The sequence below is a fragment of the Pygocentrus nattereri genome, chromosome 23 (assembly GCF_015220715.1).
Source record: "Pygocentrus nattereri isolate fPygNat1 chromosome 23, fPygNat1.pri, whole genome shotgun sequence".
In the NCBI taxonomy this organism is placed as follows: Eukaryota; Metazoa; Chordata; class Actinopteri; order Characiformes; family Serrasalmidae; genus Pygocentrus; species Pygocentrus nattereri.
The window spans coordinates 9,967,219-9,991,753 of NC_051233.1; the positions used below are offsets into that span (position 1 = coordinate 9,967,219).

Consider the following 24,535-nt stretch of genomic DNA (forward strand, 5'->3'; position numbering starts at 1 on the left):
GCAGATAAGATCACTTTCAGGCTTTCTCAGGAACAACATCTTAAGCTGGTTGCATAATAACAGGATGGTCCGCTGAGATAATTTCCTCCTCTAAAATTTTCACTTACTGACATTGCAGTTGCTGAGACCAGGACGGTCACAATCAATTAAATTCATAATCGACTGATTATTTTAATGACTCATCAAGTAACCAGTGCTTTTAAATAAAGACCAAACAATGAAAAAGTACTTCCCTGAACAACAACAAAGAAATGAGGCAGCTTTTAACAAAGCTTCAGTAAAAAATAACAACACTATGCAGCAATAATGCTTATAAATAGCCACGTCTATGAGGCTCTGTTTCTTAAGAAGACCTTCTTGTAAGAGAGACAAACAGAATTTCAAATATGTCTTCTCCTCAGCCAAAATGATAGCTTATCACTGCTGTCTCATCAAGCATTCATGATTAATCGAGTAATTGTGACAGCAATGTTAAACCTGCTTTAAGATGTTTTCAGGACAACAGAGCCACATTTGTCACTCATTTCTGCATGAAATCATAAATGTGCCAATGTGTTAATTATTATTACTAAAGTGCAGTGCTACTGATTTTTTTAGACTTTTAACAGAGCTATCACTAAACAAATAAGCCAATGTCAATACAAAAAACATTTATAAAATGTAGATATTAGGACCACATCCACCTCGATTAGCATTATAGAGAAATATAACTTATTTCTGTAGGATTACAAGTGAAGTAAAACTAATAAAATGTAGACATTTCAGAGCAGTAACCTGGCATCGCCTAACATTTTCTGCTCTTCTGGAGTACAGTAAATATTAGTTATCACAGTCAAATCTAAACATTTGACCAATGCTGATTTTTTAAAGCAAATACCTGCAGATACAGATATCAGTGAGCATTTCTAATATAAACAAAAGCAGTTCAACATTTGATGAATTTTCAATTCGGGCTTCAAGCTGCATTATGTAAATCTACATCTGACTAATAATTTGACCAATTAATCGAACAAAAACAGCTGTCAGATTAACCGATTGAAAGTGTAAGCTAGGTGCAGCTCTACTGGAGTCAATTTAAAGTCCTGAAACATAAATAATCTACAGGAAAAGTTTAATGCACATGCCAAGCTTACTCCGGGTAAGAAACACCAAACTACTCTGATAGAAGAGTGGGAAATGCTACTTACCATTATTGTGGTAAATTATATCTCAGTGCTCTCCTAAGCATACTGTGAATACCATGAGTGCGTAAAGAACACTGAAACAACTGGATTTATTACAAAGAGAGCATAAATTTAATCTAGTGCAGTGCTGTATGGGAAATGCTCAATAAAAGCCACCATACTTCTTTTTTTTATACAGTATTAGCTCAGTATTAGTAGTGGAGCTTTTTGCGTTCAAACTTTATCAACCTTCAAACGAAATATCACAATATGTTATTGTAAAAATTTCTATGGCCTTAACCAACAGTAGGATAAAACAATACAACACTGCTATGATTGAGGTTAATCTCCTTTGCAAAAGGCACTATTCTCTACGGAAAGCTTCAACTAGTGACCGCAACCTCCACACTAGGCAGCGTCATGCAGACTTTCGGCGCTGAAGACAAACAGCCATTCAAGCCTTCTGTCTGCTTTCACTCGGGTCCAGTGAAGGTCACCGCATATCCTTCGCCTAGGCTATCTGTCGCCGAGAAACTGAATCGGATCTCTTCATCACATTCGCGACAACAAAACTGCCGCTCCTCTTTCGCTGCCTTTGTCTTGCTGTATCAACAAAACTCCAGGCCACCTCTTCGTCTTTTTTTGCTCTCCTTGTTTTCCTTCTGCCCGTGTACTGCAGGAAGAATGTCATCTGGCCGTTTTCTCTCCACGCAGAGATAGCATTCAGCATTCAGACGCTCAGACAATACAGCCTAACAAGAGCGCAGATTCAGTGTCCCGTATAAAAGACCCCTATTCTAAAGCCCCAAGTCGTTCACGCTGAAATAACATACACGCTTCAAGACCCGCGTGCACGCGCACACATACACACATAATGGCAAGCTCTTTTGTTACAGCACACTGAAAAGAATTTCTTCAGGATGTGCAGGTCAGTGCACTTTTTGCCCTCACCTCTCACTGCAGTTACTAAACCGGTGATAAGATACAGTGCACGTACACACACACACACACACACAAAATGCAAACACATTGCTCGGAATCTACCAAGAATGCTATCAGATCACCAGGACTGAACAATTCAGCTTCATAAAACAACATTCAACATTAACTTCTTCCTCAACTGCCGCCCATTTAGGCAAGTGGAGTGAAAGTATACTGTTCTGAAAAGAGTTTACACTGTCCCACACAAATTTCTGCTTTTAAACATAAATAAGCATTATATGAGTGGTTATCGGACCTGTCCTAATAGCTCCCCCCCAGATGTTTCTGTTCTTTTCCTGTGTGTTGCAAGTTAGGTTGGAGCAAAAATCTGGACCATCTAAGAACCAGTTTGAGAACCACTGCTTTACCTAAATATCTTCTTTCTGCAGGGCTCTGAACTAACTTTTGTCAGAACCATCCCAGAACCATCTGGAAAAATGCTGTCTGCCACCGTCCAAAATTTTAAACTGCTTTGTTAACATCACAGTGCAGCAGGTGCCTCACAGCAAGAAGGGCCTGCGTTCAATTCCCCAGCCAGGCAACCAGGGTGCTTTCTATGTGGAGTTTCTCCTGATGTCTACTTGGGTTTCCTCCCACAGTCCAAAGACATACAGTTGGGCCAATTGGTGATGCTAAATGGCTGCCCAGGTGTGTGTGAATGTATATGTGGGTCTCTATCTGGAGTGGGAATTAAGGTGGCTACATAAAAAAAAAATAATCTATTTCTTTCATCTCAAAACTAAGTTATCTTAATATGTTCATTAACATCTCGTATTATTATACGTACATGCAAAAAGGAGAGATTCTTTCCAAACATAGTTTACAGTCTCTGGTGTTATATGAATATGGTATAACACCAGTGACTCTGACTCCAGTGACATTCTGGTTAAAATTGAGGATTTTGTAAATAGGCTGACTCTCTCATGGTTAAGTGACCATGTGTAACTATTTACAATCAGTAATGAAAATTATATGACACTATATTGACAGAATTCTAATTACAGAGGAGTTGGGCGATGCCTGATAAACAAAATTATTGATTAATGAAATGCAGTGAATGTGGAGAGCTGAAAATACTATGTTAAAATGGAGCATAAGAGTTTTGTCCCTTTGAAGTATTATTTCATCTTAGATCAACTGTGTAAATGTACAAACCAACTTTTGGAGCCGTGCCTAATATTTTAAGCCCTGCAACCTTTGTGACATGGTTTCCCATTCCACATGTAGAATGACCCATGTTTCTGTGTTCCCCTGATAGCTTGTCGACCTGTTCAGGGTTTTTCTGCCTTCTGCCCAACGACCACCTCCAACACCCCCTGCAACCCAGAAGGATAAGTGGCTTACAGAAAACGTGTGTGTGTTAACATCATATTTTCAAATGTCAGATAGCAATGGACAGAACACATGCCTAGCACATACGTGTGTATACAATCAGACACTGACAGTGAACAGTATCTATGAGAACATCAAAAGCTCTGTAACTGAACTGCATTCCGCATAATCAAATGCAAAACAAATCTCTGTGAATTCACATCGCATTCTTGAGTAAGAACCTCTAAAATTATTGTATTTTAATACAGGAATGCTGTATTGAGGGTGGGTGTGAATAGCTGCCATGTTTATGATTGTATGATTGTGTTTTTACAGTGATAAGTTTTTCCATTCCAGTTAATCATCCCTGAAGCATCCTAAGACAATTCAAACATCGTCCTGTGTGGCATTTTTATCATCCCTGAGATGACGGGATGGCGTTAGTCTGAAGCCCTGCTTTAGGGAAGGCATTTTTTCAAATATTTTTCATGTTTGTTGACTGCGAAAACTAACTATGGAAAATCACTGTGGGGGGAAAAAAGGCACATCAGGCACAAATAACAGCTCTTTTTCTACTTTCTTTCCAGTTTTACAGTTTTACTGTAGGTTTAATTCCAACACAAACAGCAGATCTGTCTATTTAGACAAAATCATAATCACATGTTTTTACCGCTGCATGAGAGACCGAGAGATAAACATACAGACACAGACAGAGGTAACGCTGGTAACGCTCAGCACTAACAGATATTCCAGCGTACGTTAGATAACTTAAAGGAAGGGGGCTTTTGTTTTTCTCTCAAACTGGGAAAACTTCTCACAGCTCTTATCAAGAAGTCAGAGAGAGGATGAAAGGACACAAAAAGGACAGGGTAAGGAGGAGAAATTAAAAGACAGATTTCATTATTTGCAAAATAAGCCACTGATTCTTGCCAGGAGCATTTTTCTTTTTCCGAACTTTATCCAAACACCTTTTCAAACACTGAGCCCGATGGATGTTGCTGTGTTCAGACTGTGGATGGGCCTGAAGCAGGAACAGGGAACTTCATCAGCCAATAGGCGTGGGCTGTGATGAAAAGGCAGCCAATGGCGAGGCTCTGTGGTGGGTGCAGGCCTGGGGGCAGAGATCATTCATCGCAATGCGTTTATGAGCGACAGAGCTTTGGCTAGCACAATGAAATGTACTACAGCCCAAACATCCTGCATCACAATCCCACATGACACCTCTCTCTCTCTCTCTCTCTTTCTCCGATTTTGTCTTTCTCTCTGTTTTTTCTTTCTCTTGGGTTCTTTCTCTTGGATTCTCTCTCCCTTTTACTCGCTCCATCACTTTTTCTCCATTTCTCTTCCCTTCTCCCAATTTTCCTCCTCCTTTTTTTCCCCTCCATCTTTCTTTTTCTCCCTCGTTTCCCAATCTTTTTTCTGTCTCTTTTCTTCCTTTCTTTCCTGTTTCTCCCTCTATCTTTCTCTCCCTTTTACCTTTTTATCTTTCCTTCTCCCCCTCTATCTTTTTCTCTTTTCCTCCATCTTTCTTCCCATCTTTTCCCAGTCTTTTTTCCTTTCTCTTTTCTTCCTTTCTTTCTCTCCTGTTTTTCTCCCTCTTTCTTTCCCTCTCCCCTCTCTCTCACTCTTACTCACTCTCTTAGCACTCTTACGTTCTGGCTCTCCTCTTTCTGTCTTCTATCTCTTTTTCTCTCACTTTCTCCATTTCTCTCTGTCCTTTTCCCTAGTTTCCTCTTCCTTTGTTCTCTTTCCATCTTTTTCTTTTACTCCATCTTTCCTTCTCCTTCTTTTTCCAGTCTCTCTCTTCTTCCTTTCTCTCCTGTTTCTCTCCATATTTTTTATCCCTCTCCCCTCTCTCTCTTTCTCCTTCTCACTTTGTCTTTTCCCTCTTTCTTTATCTTTTTCACTCTTCTCCTTTTCTCTTTCTTTCGGTCTCCCTCTTGTCCCCCTCTATTTCTTTCCCTCCCTCATTCTCTCTCTCTCTCTCTCTGTCTGTGTGGCTTTGTCAGTTGCCTTTGCCTGCCCCCCCGTCTGTAACCTGACTTCACCCTTTTGTGTTTAGGATCCTGTTCCCTGATCTGGCAGGAGTCGTTCTGGCCTTTCAGCTTCATTTCCCATTGTCCTCTCAGAACGGAGTCTTAAGTGCTCCAGTTAATCTCAATGCATTAAACAGTCTCGCTTACGCCGGCAGCCACATAATGGAACGCGGGACACGAGATGTACAAGATATGCACAGAAAAGGTAGAGGCACACATATACACACACATACAGCCCTGCGACTGCTCGTATGTTCTAACCAACCTATAGAGCCACACACGGCCCTATTACACGCTGATGGAGAGGGGGACTTAGAGGGGGACACCTGTCTGTATCCTACAATCTAAGACCGCACAAATTCACACATTAACTACTTATTAAGGCCTTTGATTTGTAAAATGTAATTTCAGACAAACTAAGACTTTGCAGACACCTGGTAAAGCACAAGCTGGGCTGCACTGCCACCTGATCCAGCTAATGCTGTTAAGAGAAACAAAGCAAGCTTCAGCCCAGTATCGGAGACAGTCAGATCATTCCTCTGCTATCCCATGACAATCAATCACAGACAATAGGGCTTCAATCAGGCCCACAGATTTTGTCCCTTTATGTTGCCTTTATATGGGCTTGCATTTTAATAGCTGCAAACAATGAACATGGAAAGAGAAATAATTTCAATTATTTATATGACAATTCATCAGCTAAAATTTAATAGCCATACTTGTTATAAAGACTAAAAGATGTAAAATGTATAATTTTCATATTGAAATCACAATTTAAAGGTTGCAATTTTAAATCTGTGCAATTCAGAGTACATCATCAACAACACTGTCTTTTTTAAGAGGGGAAATTTAACTTAGTAACATATGAAACACAGGAGCTTATGAAATATCAGCAGTGGAGATTCACCAATCAAAAGCAACCAGGCACCTACATGTGCCGTGTATACCAGAACACAATCACAAACAACTGTCAGTCTGGCATAGCATGACCAGCGGCCAAGCCTCAAGCCAGAAAAGATGGATGAATAAAAGTCCAAAATAAAAGGCCTGGACCTTCACTTAAAGAAAATAATCACAAATTAAATCCTAGTCACAGCACTGGTCAGAAAAAAGGAAAATTCCCACCTCCAAAACAATTCAGCTCTCGCAGGCCAGAGACATTTTGGTTAAATGCAGCAGCATAAATGTAGGTTAAAATCTGTTAAAGACGGTAGAAACTCAGACGAACCCAAATGAAGCCAGATAAATAATTAGGAAATGATAATCTGACTCAACCAAACAACCTGACAACAGCTGGATCCTATCAGGTTTGGCCAAATATTTCACTCTAAACGCACTTTTGATATGGCACTGGAGACATATCTGTTAAGCTTTGCAGTTTTATTTGCACATCCAGATGGACTTCGGAGAGAGAACGTGTTTCCACTTAGTTATTTTGGTGGTTTCAGTCTGGCTGTGCAGTGACTTCAAAGCCTTTGTACATATGGATGCTGCCCATCACCACTGTGCAAAAAAAGCTACTAAATCAGCCACTTGCTACTGTTCATTTCTGTGTCTTTCATCGCCGTGTCTCATGACCTATATCGATGGAAACATGACCCACCATTCATCAGAAGATGCTGATTGGTCTGGCCAGTACACCCCCACTGTTCGAAGAAGGATGCTGATTAGTCCAGACAAAATGCACACCGAAAGGCTCCCTGTGGCAGCAACGCCAGACGGAAATCACAATGCAGAAGGGTGTGAAAGCTCCCAGGTTTTTGTCATGCTCAGTCAGGACTGACCTAATTCACCCTCTCCTGAATAAATAACTGGATGTAGCTCAATTCAACTGCACCTCTAACTCAGAAGGCACTTATATTACCTAAAAACTCAATGTCCACATCTGAAAATTTGAACTTGTTCTGAGCACAAACTTGAAGAAATTATTCAACTAAACAAAACTGGTAAAAATGTGTATATCACTTTATTTATATCATTAAATTCAAGCTTTTAGTCACAAGGGAGTATCATTTAGGAACCCACTATTAACAATCAAAATCTTGTAGGCAGGTTCTCCTCACTTTTTGAAATTCTGCAAGAAATTTTGGGGTCAACCGTCAAAAAAAGTACATAGCTGAGTTGAATAACAGCAGGTCGGATATCAATTACATCTGTCAATTAAAGTTTAAAAACTCTAAATAAACCCAAATCGATACTGTTTAGTTATAGTCAGAATAACAATGAAAGAATAGCCTGCCCTGGAATTGTTTTAACACTTCTTTCCTGTATTATGTTTGCTTTTTAGCTTATGTCATAATAGTTATTAACAGTCCTTCCTTTTCATTATCATCAGATTTCTCATTAGCAGGGAATTGCTAAACTATTCATAGCAACATGAAGACCAGACGAACACTTTCAGTGACACCACAGAAAGAAAAAAAATGGCACTGTAATAGGTAACAAAACAAAATCTCTACTCTCAATTTATGTGGTGTCAATATTCCTGTTAGTAATATTACTTATTTGTATTTTCATATTGACATATAAACAACAAGATATCGGTAAATGTAACAGTAGGTGTACTTTGTTTACACAGTTTTAGGTTTCAATTGGCTGCTGTCAGATCAATCATCACCTCATATCTCCAAAATGATAACTAAGGAAAAAAACATGGCTTGCTTTTAATGTAAGTCTATGTAACCAGATGGTTTCAGGTCATTTGAAGTCATTTCTGTTGGTCCATCCATCATGGGCACTAGGCGATAAAAAGGCGATACAAGATTTTGTTCTGACAGCAGTGACTTGCTGCACGTAAGCTTCAGTCTTCTAGCTTTGGTCCCCCAGTCAACAGACAGAATTCACACCCTTGGTGGCAAGACAAGAATGGATTAATGCCATTGTACCTCAATTCAGGTAAATCAGTACATTAATGGGACCTTCATTTACCTGCTGAAAAATATAGAAAGAAATGTTGCTTTCAGTTCAGCCAGTGAAATATACATTTATTAGTATACTTATAAGGGGTGAATGAGGTCCTCATTAAATTTTATGAATGCAGTTCGTTTTTATTTGAGCTGATTAAATCAGTACTGATCTAGCACTAGCTACAGATGATCCTGTAGTGACTCCTCTGCTACCTCCTCCTGGCATGACCTGTAAATAAAAACAACAGCAGCACTCCGAGACCCACTGGCCTCCAGATGGGTCTCTAGCTCTGGATTCCATACTTGCACTCGAGATCACCCCAAGCTCATGTGTATTTTGCCATCTCTCTCTCTCTCTCTCTCTCTCTCTCTCTCACACACACACACACACACACACACACACACACACACACACATTTACTGCCAAGCGGTTCTGGCATGGGAGCCGGAAAGGCAAACGACCAAAGTGCCACCATGCTAATGGCATCTTTGCAGATTATGGAACAGCCTCGCCAATAACCCCTCATTAGACACCAACGAAACAAAATGGAATGGAGTGGACTGCAGGCTTGTATGAGTCTAGCCATCTAGTTTGGGGCATCTCGTCTAGTGTGACATGGAGATAACAGTTACGAGTGGACCCATCAACGGTTTGTGAGGGCATTTCTATGCCCAATTTTCTGTGAGCAGGACTGGCCAATGTTTGATCATGGTGTCCAAGATGTTCTGCAGTAGATCCAAACAGAAACTACTCTAAATAAGATACCAAGCAACAGAATTTTAAATCCTCAACAACTGAATTCAGGTTTCCAAGCAGCATACATTACAGTACATTCTTTGGTTTTCTTCTGCAAAATGTAAACCTCAAGCAATAATTAAGATAAAGCCGCTGGACAGCATAGTGGTGTATACTCCTGCCCTAAATATAGGAGGTTCAATTCTCTGTTCAGGCAGGAATTCAGGCAAAAAACACTGCACCCCAAACAGCATCTCCTGCAGTAAGAAATAGGACTGTAAACCTTTGTTTTATATGAAAAAAACAGACCTTGTTTATTTCACATTCTGAAACCTTATGGCCGATTCCCTTACTGATCCAACACTTTTTAAACTGACTATCTCTAAATAAAGCACCTGTCAAAAATAGCATATTCTAACACCTTCTAACCTGCAAGAAGAAACAGACTTTCACTGATTAGACTTTCAAATATCACTGCATATCAGTGTGTAAAGTTAAAACAGAACAAAGTAGCTTACTAGCAGGTTTTAAAATAGTATAATATTTAGTCAACAATTCATTGTTCTTATGTTAACATTGTGGTACATGTTATTGTGACTTTACCTCGCTTTACATTATGTTGTGCTTTTGCTACAGAATTAAATCACAGCCATTCCTTTTTTTCCTCCTAAATCCAGCAGTATGTGCTGATACTGGCCCAATACCAACACTGGGTATCAGCTTGTTGCCATCTCCAGTATGAGGACATCTGACTGCCACACTCTACTTTCAAATCCCCTCAACCAGTCTTATACGAGAAGACAGACAGAAAGACAGACAGACAGGCAGGCACAGGGGGATAAACACGTTGTGCAGTGCAAGTACATATAAACATATTTAGTTCAGCACACACAAGCAACCAAACACATGCAGGCCTTCCCAAAATACAAATCAGTATAATCCCTGCTTAAAAGAAGGTTACAAAAAGACTCCATATCACTGAGAGGCAAAATATAACTCCGATTTGGAAGACGAGAACATTTAAAGGATGAATAGACATTTCTGAGCTGATGCCAGTGATTCATTTCCATGTTCACACCGACGTCTTAGGCAGCTTGCATTAATTTAATTATGATAACAGTCCATTAAACAGGTTCAACAACTCTGCTACAAAATAGTCATTACTGTAAGATACAGCAGCATACCCAGTAACCCCTTAGTGTCTAGGCTCATCATTCAATCGCTAATCTCAACTACAAATAATAAAAGTAATTTATTAAAAGTAAAAGATTTAGCCCATTCATGTACAAAAGCTAAAGGCAGTATGACAGGAAAACAGCTAAAAACGTGCTCTGACTGGTCTAGAGTGATAAATCTAACATTTATGTTTCATATATTTATTTAAGCGTTTTTGATTCCATCATTTCCATTATTTTATTCATATCAAATTTTCTATTGATTTAATAATCAGTTGTCTCAGGAGACCACGCTTTAAATTTAACAGAATAAATCAGAAGACATAATTTAATAACTGTTTAGCCATGTGGCCTGATTGATTTAACACATTTCTTCAGTGCTGTGCTCAGACAAGCTCAAAGCTCATTAGCCACTTAAGGGTCAGTGGTCACGTGCATAAAAAATCTTAAGTGAATGTTGAAAAATCTCCTCAGGTAAGTGCTTATGTGAAAAGTGGAGTAATATATATACATATAATTGTAAACTTCAATTTCAATTTAGGTTTCAGCATTACAGCTTGATATTTACAAAATCCTTTACATTTAAGCCTTAATTTCAGCAATTAACTTGAGATACATACTTAACATGTTTTATGCAAGTAAGTACAAAACACAACGGTGGATCCAGACTAATATTACACACCCCTGTGACAAAAATAATTCAGCCGGTCCGCATGGTTTTCCATGGAATTACTGAATAAGCCTCAGGATGTGACAAACCTGGGATTTTAAGGGGTTAAAAGATGCAGCATTTGCAAGATTTTGCTTTAAAAGTGTTGCCCTATATTACCTTTCCAGGTTTGTTCAATTTTTTAAAAAGTCAGTTTCACAGCAAGTTATAGAAATTTTTGTGAATTGCAGCCACAGAACTGATCAGTATTGCACAACAGTGGATTGACCCAACTGACACAATGCATTAACAAGTCCATGGTCTAACTTAAGTACACTGGAAACCCAGTGGTGTTGACATTGCATAATAGAAGTCTAACTGGTTAACGGGTTAAGACATAAAAGAAAGGCAAACCAGAAATAAAGAAATAAAATGGTGGGCCATGAGAGCTCTTGCAGTTTGGGGGGTTAAACCCTATTATCAAACCAAAAATCCATATGGTTATGCCTGGTCAATACTGAAACACAGTGATTATTATTCCACTTAAGCCCAGCGCTATCAGCAACAGAAAAAGGCATAATGCACAGATAGCAATTTGAGCTTGTGAAACATGGTATTACACGTGATAGCCTCATGAATCAAGAAAAACAGCTTCATAAATCATTGTCTTGCTCATTTCCCAAGCTTGTTTATGGCTTTTCGCACTAATCTGAGAGTTGTTTAACTGTCTGTAACAGTGGTTTAGGTTTAGGGTTGGGTAGAGGAACTGGTCACAGAGCAGTGAAATCTCATGAACAGCAATGTTTCAGCAGCTGAACTGATAACATCAGCTTCTCCAACCTGATCACTTCTGACAATGTCTGGCAAAAACATTCCTTGCTCTGTAACTGAAATGCAAAAGGTAAATCAAACCTACTCAATATTGTGTTTATATTGTACACACCTCACTTAAAAAAATAAAACAACTACTGCCTGATCATAATTGGATTCTGCAGTTATGTGATACTCATATGGTCATCTAAACAGAACACTCCGATTTCTTAGACTGGAGTATGGTCTCAATTAAGAAATCTGATAAAGAGAGCTGGATTTTAGCTCAGCAATCTTATTATGTAAACATGTAAACTCTTACTCTCATTTCTCTTGGATTTCTCGGTCTGCACATGTGCGAAAACAGACTGCGGTATCAGAAATAAGCGAGCAGCGTTGCCGCGAGATGGCAGTGATGCTACAACCAACTACAGGCTTGACACAATGAGGGATTTAAATATTCTTCACCATACATGACGTATGTTCATATTTACACTTTCAAAAAATATGCATGCGGCAAGTTTTACATTACGTTTATGTCACGTCGTCTTCTGTGAGATTATTGGTTGAAAAACAGAAATCCGATTACTGTCTGACTCATGTAGACCTGCAGTTTCTCCATGAACTGATTCCCCAAGTGCATGTAAACACGTTAATCAGATTACTGACAAAATTATTTTGAGAACATCAGATTAAAAAAGGACCAAACAATAAACATGGACTTAACTGGACAAAAAACAGCTGTCAATCAAGTAAAATCATTCATCATGATTGATCACGTTCATTTGTTTAATTAATCATGATTAATCTAATCAGAGCAACAGCGCACAAGTAGCTGGGCTTCGGTCTGCACTACTACTCATTGTTTGGAAAAACTGGTTAACAGTAAAAAAAATTTTGGTGTCACAGCATGTTAACATATTAATTATGCATTCATTTTGACACCACAGCAATAAAATAAAAACATACCTGGCAATATGGGCTGCATGACAGACCAGCTGGAGAATTTAAAATATGCATTATTTTCACGAAATCTGTTATCTATATTACTGTCAATTTTTATGTTTTTTTTAATCAGGTCAATCGTTTAACTATGGTTACATACTCTGTAAATGTAAAACATACATGCACACACATGAACCCAAATAACCTTAAAAAAACACACACTTCATTCACACACACGTGCCCACCACCCCCACGTGTGTCTCCCACATCAGAGTGAATCCAGCCAGATACGGGCAGTGGAAGAACAAACATGAACTGATCCCACTGAACCCAAAACCAAACAGGGTGCGCCAGCAGCTGCGTTAGCCCAATCCAGGCCAGTAAGCCGGCCCAAAGCACTGCGGCAAAACCATACGGCCCGTCTGGCCTCCCTGGTCCACTCCGATCTGGGTTTTTCTCATAGCTCCTGGATATCCATAAAGCCAGCCAATGTGAACCCTGCATCTGGAGGATTCACAGACTTTAAACTTTCAATAACTTTCTTCTTCTCTGTTTGAAGAAAGTATAAGTAGGAGACCACATGCGAGTGAGTAATAAAGGAGAGATACATGTTGCTCTTACTGGGATGAAAGATGAATGGGACCTCAGTTACAGTTTTATTGCCTGCATGTATCTAAAGGTGTAACTGCCATATGCATGTGTGGCCTGGGCTAACAGCAAAGCGTTTAACCGGAGGACTCCCTAAGGTAGGCAAAGTAAAGAGAAAGACAGGCATCCATGCATTCTTCTCCCCTTGGATCACTCTGGAAAACAGCTGTGCAAATGCAGACACACACACACACACACACACACAGACACTAGAAATTCAAACTATGGAGGGGTAACCTCGATAAGGTTTCCTGTCAAGCAAAATAAAACAAGTTACATAACCCTCAGAGGAAAGAAACATTCAAAACAGGGTCTGAGAGGAAAACTTTGTTGTTGTATTTGTTCATCTGGGTCATAAACTATAGACACCTCTTCACACTGAATATTATCAAATGACCTGCCAGATTTTCAAATTACCAACAAAAACAGCCTCTGCCTCCTTCTGGGGTCAAACTTCACAGCATCATGACAGAAACCTCTTCAATTTGAAAACAGTAAACAAATGTGCCACCAAGCAAGCAGTCAGTCAGTTCATCCAAACAGAACATACAGGGCTGTCACGAGTACTACAATCTGAAATAATAATCAATTAAAATGTACTATTTATCTCACTCTTTGGTGTAATCACTAATTAAATCAGGAATTTTAATGATTACAATGTATGTTTTAAATTCTTAATTACAGTAAGAAATAAACCTTGATGGACAAGCCCATTTATGTGCATTTTCGCCATACAGTGTTTTATAAGGGATGCATCAATATGCAAATTCAGTTCAACGCCAATACTCCAATGCTATGATTTTTTTCACATACACGTGTCTCGTGCTGATATGTACATACTTACAAAATGTAGAAATGGGGACTAAACCTGCCTGGATTAGCAGATCCAGAGAAGTGTAACATTTATTTCTAGACAGTTGCAAATGTAGTGGAAAAAATGCACATTTCAGCACCATGGACCAGCATCTCCTACACCTTATCCTGTTCTTGGGCATCATAACTGTGTTATTAAACATCAGTTTGAACTACTGCTCAAGGCTAATCATCTATCGAGTGTCAATAACCTTTTATCTGTTGATATAGATATGACTGCAGATTTTATGCCCTTAACCCTTTATTTGCCCTTAACCCTGTTTATTTTTTCCAGTTGGGCACTTTGAATCTTTGAAAGGCTACGAATGGTTTGTTTTTACTGTTTCACCATTTTTAAAAACTTTGATTACTCAATTAATGGTGAAAATTTGAGATGGTCAACACAGATTCCAACCAGGGGTGGGGGCGGGATGGTGTGATGCTTAACTATCCAAGCAAAAACACTAAACATGGTTTAAATTGGTTTAACAGTCCTTATATTCCTTATATAACTTTTTTTCAATTTTACTATTTTACACATAGCAGCAAGTTAAACTATTAAACGATTGTTGCAACAAACTCAGGCATAATGCAATCTCACAAACCTTTTGACAATTCAATTCTAGCAGCAAGATAAAATATTTTTCCACAGTTTGGTAGCTTGTTGTTTGATGTTGTATTATCCATCTTCTCTAGTTATGCTGGCTTCGGATGCTCAGTGTATTCAGTCAAATGATGTACTCCAAAGTGTTGTGTCTGGTTAATAATGCTAAAACAGCTTCCTTCATGAGTCACATTCATTTTTCAGACTTTGTAAATAATACTGCCAGACTGACAAAAACATTCAGCACATGCAGCAAAATTTGTACCATGGTTTGCCTCGCTGAGTGCGTTTACATGCACTTAATAACCTGATAACTGCAGATAATTTGCTTTTGTCAGTACTTGGATCAATACGTTTACATGAACTTGAGTAATCAGATAATGTGGAAACTCCAGGTCTACATTAGTCAGATAGAAATCGGATTTCTGCTTTGCAACCAGGCAATAAACTCACCTAAACATAATGCAAAACTCAGATCTCATGCCACTTTTTTTTAAAACAGCATGCCACTTAAGCTGAAAATATGAACATACATCATCTAGATGATGACAAATATTAAACATTTAAATATTTAATTTCATCAAACATGTTTTTGGTTTCAGTATCACTCCAAGTGTTTCGCTGTCATCTTGTGGTAACGCCGCTTGCTTGTTTCTGGTGCTGCGGTCTGTTTCGAACATGCGCACGCTGAGAAATCTGAAAGAAATCAGAGTAGGAGTTTATATACACTGAGAAATCTGATTACTGAACTAAAATCCAGCTCTCTTTATCAGATTTCTCAATCAGATTTCTAGACCTTACTCTGAACTAAGAAATGAGAATATGATGCTGTTCACATGACCATTTGAATAATTGGAGATACCCGATTACGATGAGATTATTAAGTGTATGTAAACACACTCACTGATCGTCTCCCAGTATGAGCCAAAAGAAAGGAATAGCGGATGATTGCATATTTATGGCAAAAATCACCCAATTCCAGACAATCTTCCCATCTTTAGTCAAAATAATCAGTAGATTATTTAAGAACTAATAAAAGTAAGTTACGAGCCTACTTACAACAAACAAACACAGCCCTGGCCAACCTCCAACTCAAAAGCATCATGCTAGAAAACTCTTGAATTTGAAAGTATATCCTGTGGTAAACAATGTATTAAACTGCCAGTCATGCAGTCAGTCAATCCAAAGCAAAATACAGGTCTAGGTATAGCTACATTTAGATCCCTGGGAAGATATGTTAGTCAGGTTGCTCTTCATTACTTGGAAAGTGTGGGTGTGTGCATGTTAGCTGCATGTCAATACGTTTTAGCCAGCGTATGAGCAGCTGTTTGTGCATCCTGTTTGTATTGCGTTCGTGTTTTTCCATGCGAATGCGGCCGCTTGTTTGTATTGGCAGGGTGTAATTTGGTGATGAATGAGGCTGGAGTCTGAAGCGGGGGGCCATCAACCCGTGAACTGCCCCTCATCCTCAGAGCCATGCCAGTAATCTGTCCATTCTGACCTCGCTCCACTCATCCCTCTCCCGGCTCTAAAAAGTCTCAAATTCACTTATCTTGTGCGATGGGCCTGAAAGTAATTTGCCCTTGCGCTCTCTCTCCCTCTCCTTCTCCTGCTCTATCTCCCTCGCCCTCTCCCTCTAAGCAATTACTATCTGTATTTACAACCTGTCTCTGAGCTGCGCTGTCAGAGGTCATGATCCAACTGCCAGAATATAAAATTACACGACGGCACAGTATCGTGGCCCTCTGACACTTTCGCCACGCTTTCATTTTCTCCCCCTCTCTCTCACACATGCTCGCTCAGCCTGAGTAAGCCAGAACTTATTTTAAGACTTGATTGGAAACATCTGTTCAATGACAATCACCCAGACAGAAATGTATTGACACATTTGCTCCCTCTCCATCCGTTTCGTCTCGCCCCGCTGTACCCTTGGCGCACTTTAAAACGTAAGAGCCAAGGCTGTAAAATGCAGCAAGGCATACAAAAAAGCTCCGCGGCGGGAACGAGATACATTTATGGCATTCATAAAGAACAGATTAACAGGTTTGGGATTTCTGCCATGCATACACATTAACGGCTGCCTTTTGCTCTGAACCTGCCTTGCCCACGCAGATACACACAAACACGGAGGCACGCACACAAATGCACAAAGACTCTAATTAATATTTACTGAAGTGCTTTGCCAGCTTGGAGTGCTTCACCGAAAAAAGGAGAAAAAAAAAAACATTAACAACAAACACGCTGAAATAAGCCCGCGCTCCCTTTATTTGCCCCTTTAGCTGGTTATGCTTTTGAGCAGGCAGGTCAATTAAACACAATAAAGCACTTAAAAGACAAACTCAGCCACGAGCCCTCAGCGCACGGACACGGAGGCACTTGGTAATTAGCGCATGCATTAGTAGGTTGCCTCGCATTGTTGCGCTCAGCGCTTGGGCACCATCGGAACACAGAGGCTCTTTCTGCGGGGCCGCACCCGGGCCCATAATGATCTCATTGTTACTCAACGGCTGCTCTGGAGAAGGCACTTCCAGGACTCAGATACGCTGACAGTACTGTGGCACCGAAGGCACACAAATACTTCAATTGACTACAAATCCACTAAAGCTGCTTTCCAAAAGAGGTTTTTTGGTCCCATACAAGTCTGTTTCTACAAGAGGAGGCTACATTCAGACCAAGACTTCAATGAAGACCATAAATCAAAAACACTGAACATGGAGCAGGTGAGTTTTTGTTCCTACATCGTGAGCCTCATTTTGGACAAGTAAGAGGACAGATTCAAACCAGTGTGTCAAAAATAGGACTTTAAGTTGCTTTCCTAAAAAGGGGCAACAAAAAGTAGGTGTGGTTTTAAGATCTTTTGTGTACAAAAACATAAAAAAGGAGACCATCGTCAAACCAAAGCTTCAATAAAATAAAATAAAAATCACTGTTTTCCAAAAGAGCAACATTGATCAGTTAAGTATTGGTCCTCAATTACAAGCCTCAAATGTCTTAAAATGTCCAAATAAAAAATATATTTTTGGCCCATCCGTTATGAACCTCTTTAGTTTTCCTTGTCCAAAAGGATTCTGCTATGGACCAAGAAACCAAAACCATTAGAAATAAAAAAAAGCTTCTTTACAAAAGAGTAACTTGAAGCAGGTGAGTTTTGTGGTCCAATACAGGTCTGTTTCTATAAGAGGAGACTATGTTCAAAACAAGGCTTCAATAAATACTATAAATCAAAATAAGTGAACATGGAACAGGTGAGTTTCTGGTTCTCCATTATGATCCTCTTGCTTGTCTTGTCCAAAACGAGGCAAGGTTCAGACCAATATGTCAAACAATAATACATTTGTTGTTGTTGGTTTCCAAAAAAGAGCATTAGAAGGCAGGTGTGTTTCAATATAATCAAAACTTCAATATAATCAAAACTGCTGTTTTCCAAAACAGCAGCAAAGAGCAAGTCAGTACTGGTCCTCCAATACAATGATCAATGGTGTCCAAAAGGAAACATTTTTGGTTCCTCCCAAAAGTCCCAAACAGCTCTTCAATAATAAACAGGCTACTATAAATGAAAAACTGCACACAATGAAAGCAAATTAGACCCCAATTAAGCCGTTCAACAGGTTTACTTGTACAAACGGATTCCACCTAAAGACAAGAGGACAATAAATACTACAATCAATGGCTGGCCAAAAGAGCAGCACGAAGAAGGTGAATTTTCGTTCCGAACAGGTTTGTGTGTACAATAGAAGACGACTTTTACATCAAGATTACAATACATAACCACTTACTGAAAACAGCTGCTATGCAAAAGAGCAACACGGGGCAGGTGAGTTCTTGGGCCTTAGTTATGTCCTCTAATAGTCTCACCTGTCCACAAGCAGACCAAGACTTCAAGACTACAAATCAAAAATGAATTATTTCCAAAAGAGCAGCATAGAGCAGCTGGTCAGTGGTACTCAATTACAAACCCCAAAAGGCTCCATTCAGACTACCAAAACCGTTTTTCCCCAAAGAGCAAAAGACAGCAGGTGAATTTTTGATCCCCAAATATGGCCCCTAACAGATTAGACAACCTTCAGACCAAGCGCCTAATAACTATTTAATGCACACATATACATAGAGAGATAAGATATCAGTATCACTATCCACCATCTGAACTGCCAAATCACATAATGGCCTTTCACTGGGAAGCCAAACATTACACCCAGACGTCAACATGACTCGTTAATTGTGCTGAGAATAGGAGACCTACGGCCTGAAACTTCATTAGCCACTCTTTGGAAAATGTAGGGCGCGACAGGAGGCTGAGCAACCACGTTAAGAAAAAAATAACAGTGAAGTAAATGCCAAAGCTCTGGGCTATTGGACAGCCTAAGCAAAAACATGGCAGTGAGCAGAACATGAGTAGAAGATGTGGAGTAAATCAAGCGAGCGCTCTGCAGCTGTGCGGAGAAAACTACTTTTAAAGAACCGTCAGTGCTCAGGGGCACAGAAAGAGGACATAATGTCAATGCAAAACTCTAAAGAGAGACAGTCAGAGGGAGAGAGGAGGGGAGAAAAACAGAAAAGCCCTGAAGTACACGACAGCCTGCTTGAAATTCATGCTTCGTTTAATGTTGAATGGCATGCACTGCCACCAATACTTTGTACGAGAACGATAAAGCTCTGCTGGAGTCCAAACGCTGCCTCTGTATTAGAGGTGGACCATGTGGCAAACAATGTAATATCACAATACTTCAAGACGCTTTCACGATACATATGATGACATTCTCAACATATGATAAGTTAGAACAAACAAAGTAGCGCCATGTTTTAAAAATACTATCAAAAGCTATGAATTCAATTACGTGTTTTCAGCATTTCACATACTGTGCTGCACTAAATCCAGTTAAACAGGACTAAATATACTGTCTGGTTAATTAAACAAGTACTGATGATGTCCACACTATGCTTACTGTGCCATATTATGATGTAATTTATAACGAATAATGATAAATATATGATATTGCCCAGCTCTGTGTGTGTATGCATGTGTACATATATACACATATATTTACATGTATACACACATACTTATACGTGCATGCATATGGCCACACACATAATTTTTTTTCTATACATAGTTTCAGCGACATTCATTATCAACTGTCAGTAGCCCATACAACTTTTATAAGCAGTGATAACCTATACAACCTACATTACATTCCTGTGAGAAAAATTATAAAAGCGATTAGGCTATTAGTGCTCAGGCCAAAGCGTAATGAACGTTATTCATCAATGTGACAGAGTGGAAAACGGCTCTACGGATGAAAAACGCCCGGCGCACAGCACCACATATGGGCTACAGGAGTAGACAATACGGCTGGCTGCTTGAAAGCTCCACAACAAAACCCCAGGCTCGCCTTACCCCGCGGTCCAGACGGCAGACGGAGGACATTCGACGAAAAAGCTCTACGTGTACATTTAGCACAGGTCCCCGTCGCTCAGCGGCATGGTTAAAATCCAAAGCAGAAGCAGAAATTTCAAGCAGGGGGGGCAAGAAAATCCACACGTCCAGCGGGAGAAAGTCACCTCAGGCTGGCAAGCAGGCAGCTCCGTCTCCGGTCCGGGCAGCGGCGACTCCGGCCCTTCTACTTCAAACACCAAACCCCGCCCCCGAGCTACGTCAGCGCGGAAGTTTTCGTCTACGCGCGTTCCGATTGGACAGAGCTCGGAGGAGGCGGCACCCGCCCGCGCTCTCTACCAATCAGACGGCGTTCTCACAGTGCACGGGGGCGGGGCTTCGGTGGTGGAAGTCACGCGGCCGGATGCGGTGCATGACGTCAGCCCCTTTGTTACCTTGCCGACCCGTTTCGCTCGAAACAGCGTGAGAGTTAAAAACATGTGAAAATACATAACATTAACGTTTCGTATAAATATAGAAAAACGATTTCTCGCTGCATAATCGAAGCCACGCATTTCAAATACTCATGGAGGTAAGAGTCCTAGATTAATAAACACGAGCAACATAGCAGCTTAGTTCCCATTATCCTATATAATGAATGAAACAGCCTCGCACAGTAATAACAACGTAATAACAGCGTCCTAACTATGTAACAACAATATTCTAATGATTATATCCTGCAGCCTTGCAGGATTGGCATATTTCAGCCCGTTATAACCCTGAGAATGCAACTGCAAGCACTAATCTACTAAAACCAACCTAATCTAAGGTCTAGCTGCTAAGGTAAGCAAACAGCTGACATAATTCATGGAGGCAGCCAACTACTCTCCTAAAAACTACTCTCACCTAGAAGCTATTCTGCTTGTGCAGTGGGCTGCACAAACGAAGCCCCATGCACATAACTTAAAGACTTGAAATAATGTCTCTGAATTGTTGTCCTAGATTAACAGCACTAGCAGCAAAGTAATGGATATATTAGCCAACATTAAGGAATGCCATAGCTTTGCACAATATTTTTTTGTGCATAAAAAGTAATACCATAGTCCTGACAATGTAATAAAATACTGTGCTAATACTATTTAGCAGACTTGCAGAATGACGACACATTTTTGCCTGAGAAACTGGAAAACGCAGCTGTGATGCAAATGCAGCCTAACAATAATCATTACTCTACTAAAGCAATCCCTAATCTAAAGTCCAGTTTACATAAGCAGCTAAGTATTCTTCTAGGAAAAAAAAACTTTTTCCCCAGCAGATATTCTGCTGTCGGCTGTCAAAACGCCCAGCTTCAAAACCCTGCACTCGGCACACAGATCCCCAGTGACATTTTGAAACAACGGCTCTGATATTCAGCAAAGGTCATGACGATGAATGTTTTTTTTTCCTTGCTTGCTTTCTTCTTCTTCAGAGAATGAAATGCGACTTTATTTGAGCACAGCTTGTGCCTGTCAACCTGCCTAAAGGCGCTGGGATAAACAGCCATTAGATTAACACTATCGTCTGGAAATGCTGTCTTATTAGCACAGCATGCAAAAAAAAAAATTTTGCAGAGAGAGAAAGCTTCATAGAAACAGAACTGCACCTTCTTCTGCATCTACCTCTCTAAACACACCTATATATAGGCACAGAGCACTTACATAATGTATAATGTTGTGCAAGTTTCTTCTGAATATTATATAACTAAGAATCTCGCAACAACGTGTAGTTACAGTTCACCTGCCAAGCAGAATGCAACTGTAATAATGAAGTTATAAGCCTGTAACTCCACTTTTCAGGCTATACATACACGTCTTCTCAAGGATTAGAGCAGCACACCACGTTGGATAGGCTGTGCGAGAATAGAGCAGCATGCACTGCCCACAGACTGTGCATTCAGTGGCATGAAGTTGGCTTCTTAGTGGAATTCTACGTTCCACCTTAAAGGGCGCAGCAGTTAGCTACATTGTAACGGCTGCGACGTTTAAGGTGGAACGTAAAATTCCAATAAGAAGCCGGCGGAAGAGAAGCTAAGTTCAGCTTCGTCATTCCACATATATCTTTTGCCCAGCCTGCACTAAAATCTAGCAGGTCAGCAAGCTAGCAAGCTAACTCGCCTGCTTTCTAGTAACGTTGATAGCGCAGAAAGAGCTGCTGACTCCATTGTTGATACCCAGTGGTAAAAATAGTTGGACAGCGGCGATAATAAAGCCACTATAATTGATGAAGGCAATACTCACTCTCCGTGGACAACGGCAACGTACGCGGCTCAAAACATCGTGATGGTCTGCTATACAGGTGCAGTGTGTGTGTGTGTGTGTGTGTGTGTGTGTTTTCTCCTCCGTGTTGTTGCTCTCGTTGCCGAATCACTGCTGCTGTCTGCAGCGCATGCGCACTGCGGCGTTTCTCACAGCGACAACCAGCCATGATTTTAGACGCTGCATGTTTTCAGGTGCGTCTCGACGTCGCCTGAGCAAAAAGTACCTGTTTACTGACCTTTCAGACCTACGTTTTCTTTAATTATCTTTAATAATATGTCCGCCTAAAAGGCCGATAAGCCTGATACAGTTCGCTTTTTTTCTGCTGTAGCCTGAACCCGGAGGCTAAATTCATGTAAACTGTGAATGAAGCTCCCTTACTGATGTACACTACATGGCCAAAAGTTTGTAGACATCTGCTGACCCGTTTCCAATTAAATGTAGGGTATTAAAGGATAATTCTATCACTATTTAAAAATTGCAGAAAAATTAAGTCATTAGGATGTAAACAAAGTTCTGAGTGTTTTGATGTGCAAAGTAGAGAAACCTAACATCTCACACTTCTTTACAATGGCAGTGATGGAAACCAGGAGTATAAGGACCAACACAAATATACCCATTTGATTCGTCATTCAAAGTGACCTGTGACGTAAATGTGTCTTCTGGGCTTTTACATGTAATGTCTATAGTGTTAAAAGACCGATAAATGTGAAAATAATATGTTTTCTTTGGGGACTATTTTCCTTACTAAGCCCTGCAAGAACCTTTCCACCATCAATGTATTTAAAAAAAAATGTTTATCTCAAAACTATCGTAAAACAATGTCTCAGGCATCAGACAGTGTATTGCCGGTTCGATCCCCAGCACCAACAGTCCATGACTGAGGTGTCCTTGAGCAAGACACCTAACCCCCAATTGCTCCATGGGCGCCTTGGATAGGGCTGCCCAACGCTCTAGGCAAGTGTGCTCACTGCCCCCTAGTGTGTGTTTATTCACTAGTGTGTATGTGGTGTTTCACTTCATGGACGGGTTAAATGCGGAGGTGGAATTTCACCGGTTGTGGGATTAAAAAAAAAAAAGTATCACTTATTCATAACCATTTCATGGTGCATTTCACATCAAAACACTTTGTTTACATCTTGGCAGTTTACTCGTGGCACTTTGCAAAAGTCGCCGCTTTAAAAGTGAGTCTGTTCTTCCATTCCCCCCAACAACCAACAACCACCCCACCATAGGGACTTTGCCCCTATTTGTTGCAGTAACAGCCTTGACTCTACTGGCAAGGCTTTTTCCGCTAGATGGAGGAACATGGTTGTGAGGATTTGATTGCATTCAGCCACAAGAACATTAGTAAAGTCAGGTACTATTTAGTGCTGGATGACTCCTATTCATCCCAAATGTATTGGATGGAGCTTCATTACTCCAGAGAACCTAATTCCACTGCTCCACAGTCCAGTGCTAGGGGACTTTATACTCCTCTGGCCAACACATGGCACTGAATACGGGCATCTTAGGCTCATGTGCAGCTGCTCCAGAGCGTCCCATTCTATTGGTAAAGAAGATTGTACAAGCGGTACATGCAGAACCGAACACCGGCGTTAGCAACAGATGCACCTTAAAGGGGATTCTAACCTAAAACTAGCATTTAACATGTTACTTATCATGTTGTTTAAGATTCTGCATCACAGCATTGCATCCCTCAGCATCATTGGTTTTTGTGTTTTCATCCATTAAGGTCCTCTCTCTACAATACCCAGCATGCATTATACTGCGATAAAGAAATCTGACTGTTGCAAGGCTACTGACGTGAAGGCTAAGAAATGCATGCATGATATTTGGCTTCCTAGCAGCAGCATTGGCCAACACCTCACCCTCAATTATCCACCCCAAGGCAACTGTAGTTTTTCAGAAGTTCATTCCATCTTCAAGGTACTTCGTCAGAAGGGGGTTCTCATAGTAATCAAACAGGTAAACCGTGCACTAGAGCAGAGGTATGCAAATTTGGTCCTAGAAGGCCGGTGTCTAGCAGAGTTTGGTGATGTTCAGGAGGTGCA

At 40.3% G+C, this 24,535-nt stretch overlaps 1 protein-coding gene across 2 annotated transcripts in view; it reads right to left on the reverse strand.

The window, feature by feature from the left end:
* The window catches only part of fam222ba (family with sequence similarity 222 member Ba), a 108,620-nt gene extending 86,027 nt beyond the window's left edge, over nt 1–22,593 (reverse strand). The window contains exon 1 of one of the 2 annotated variants that reach the window (XM_017714865.2): nt 22,464–22,593. The gene's annotated coding sequence lies outside the window, so the exon portion shown is untranslated. Of the gene's footprint in view, nt 1–20,211; nt 20,417–22,463 lie in introns of those variants that run through there. The other variant, XM_017714866.2, reaches the window with a different exon arrangement.
* Between the last annotated feature and the right edge of the window lie 1,942 nt (nt 22,594–24,535).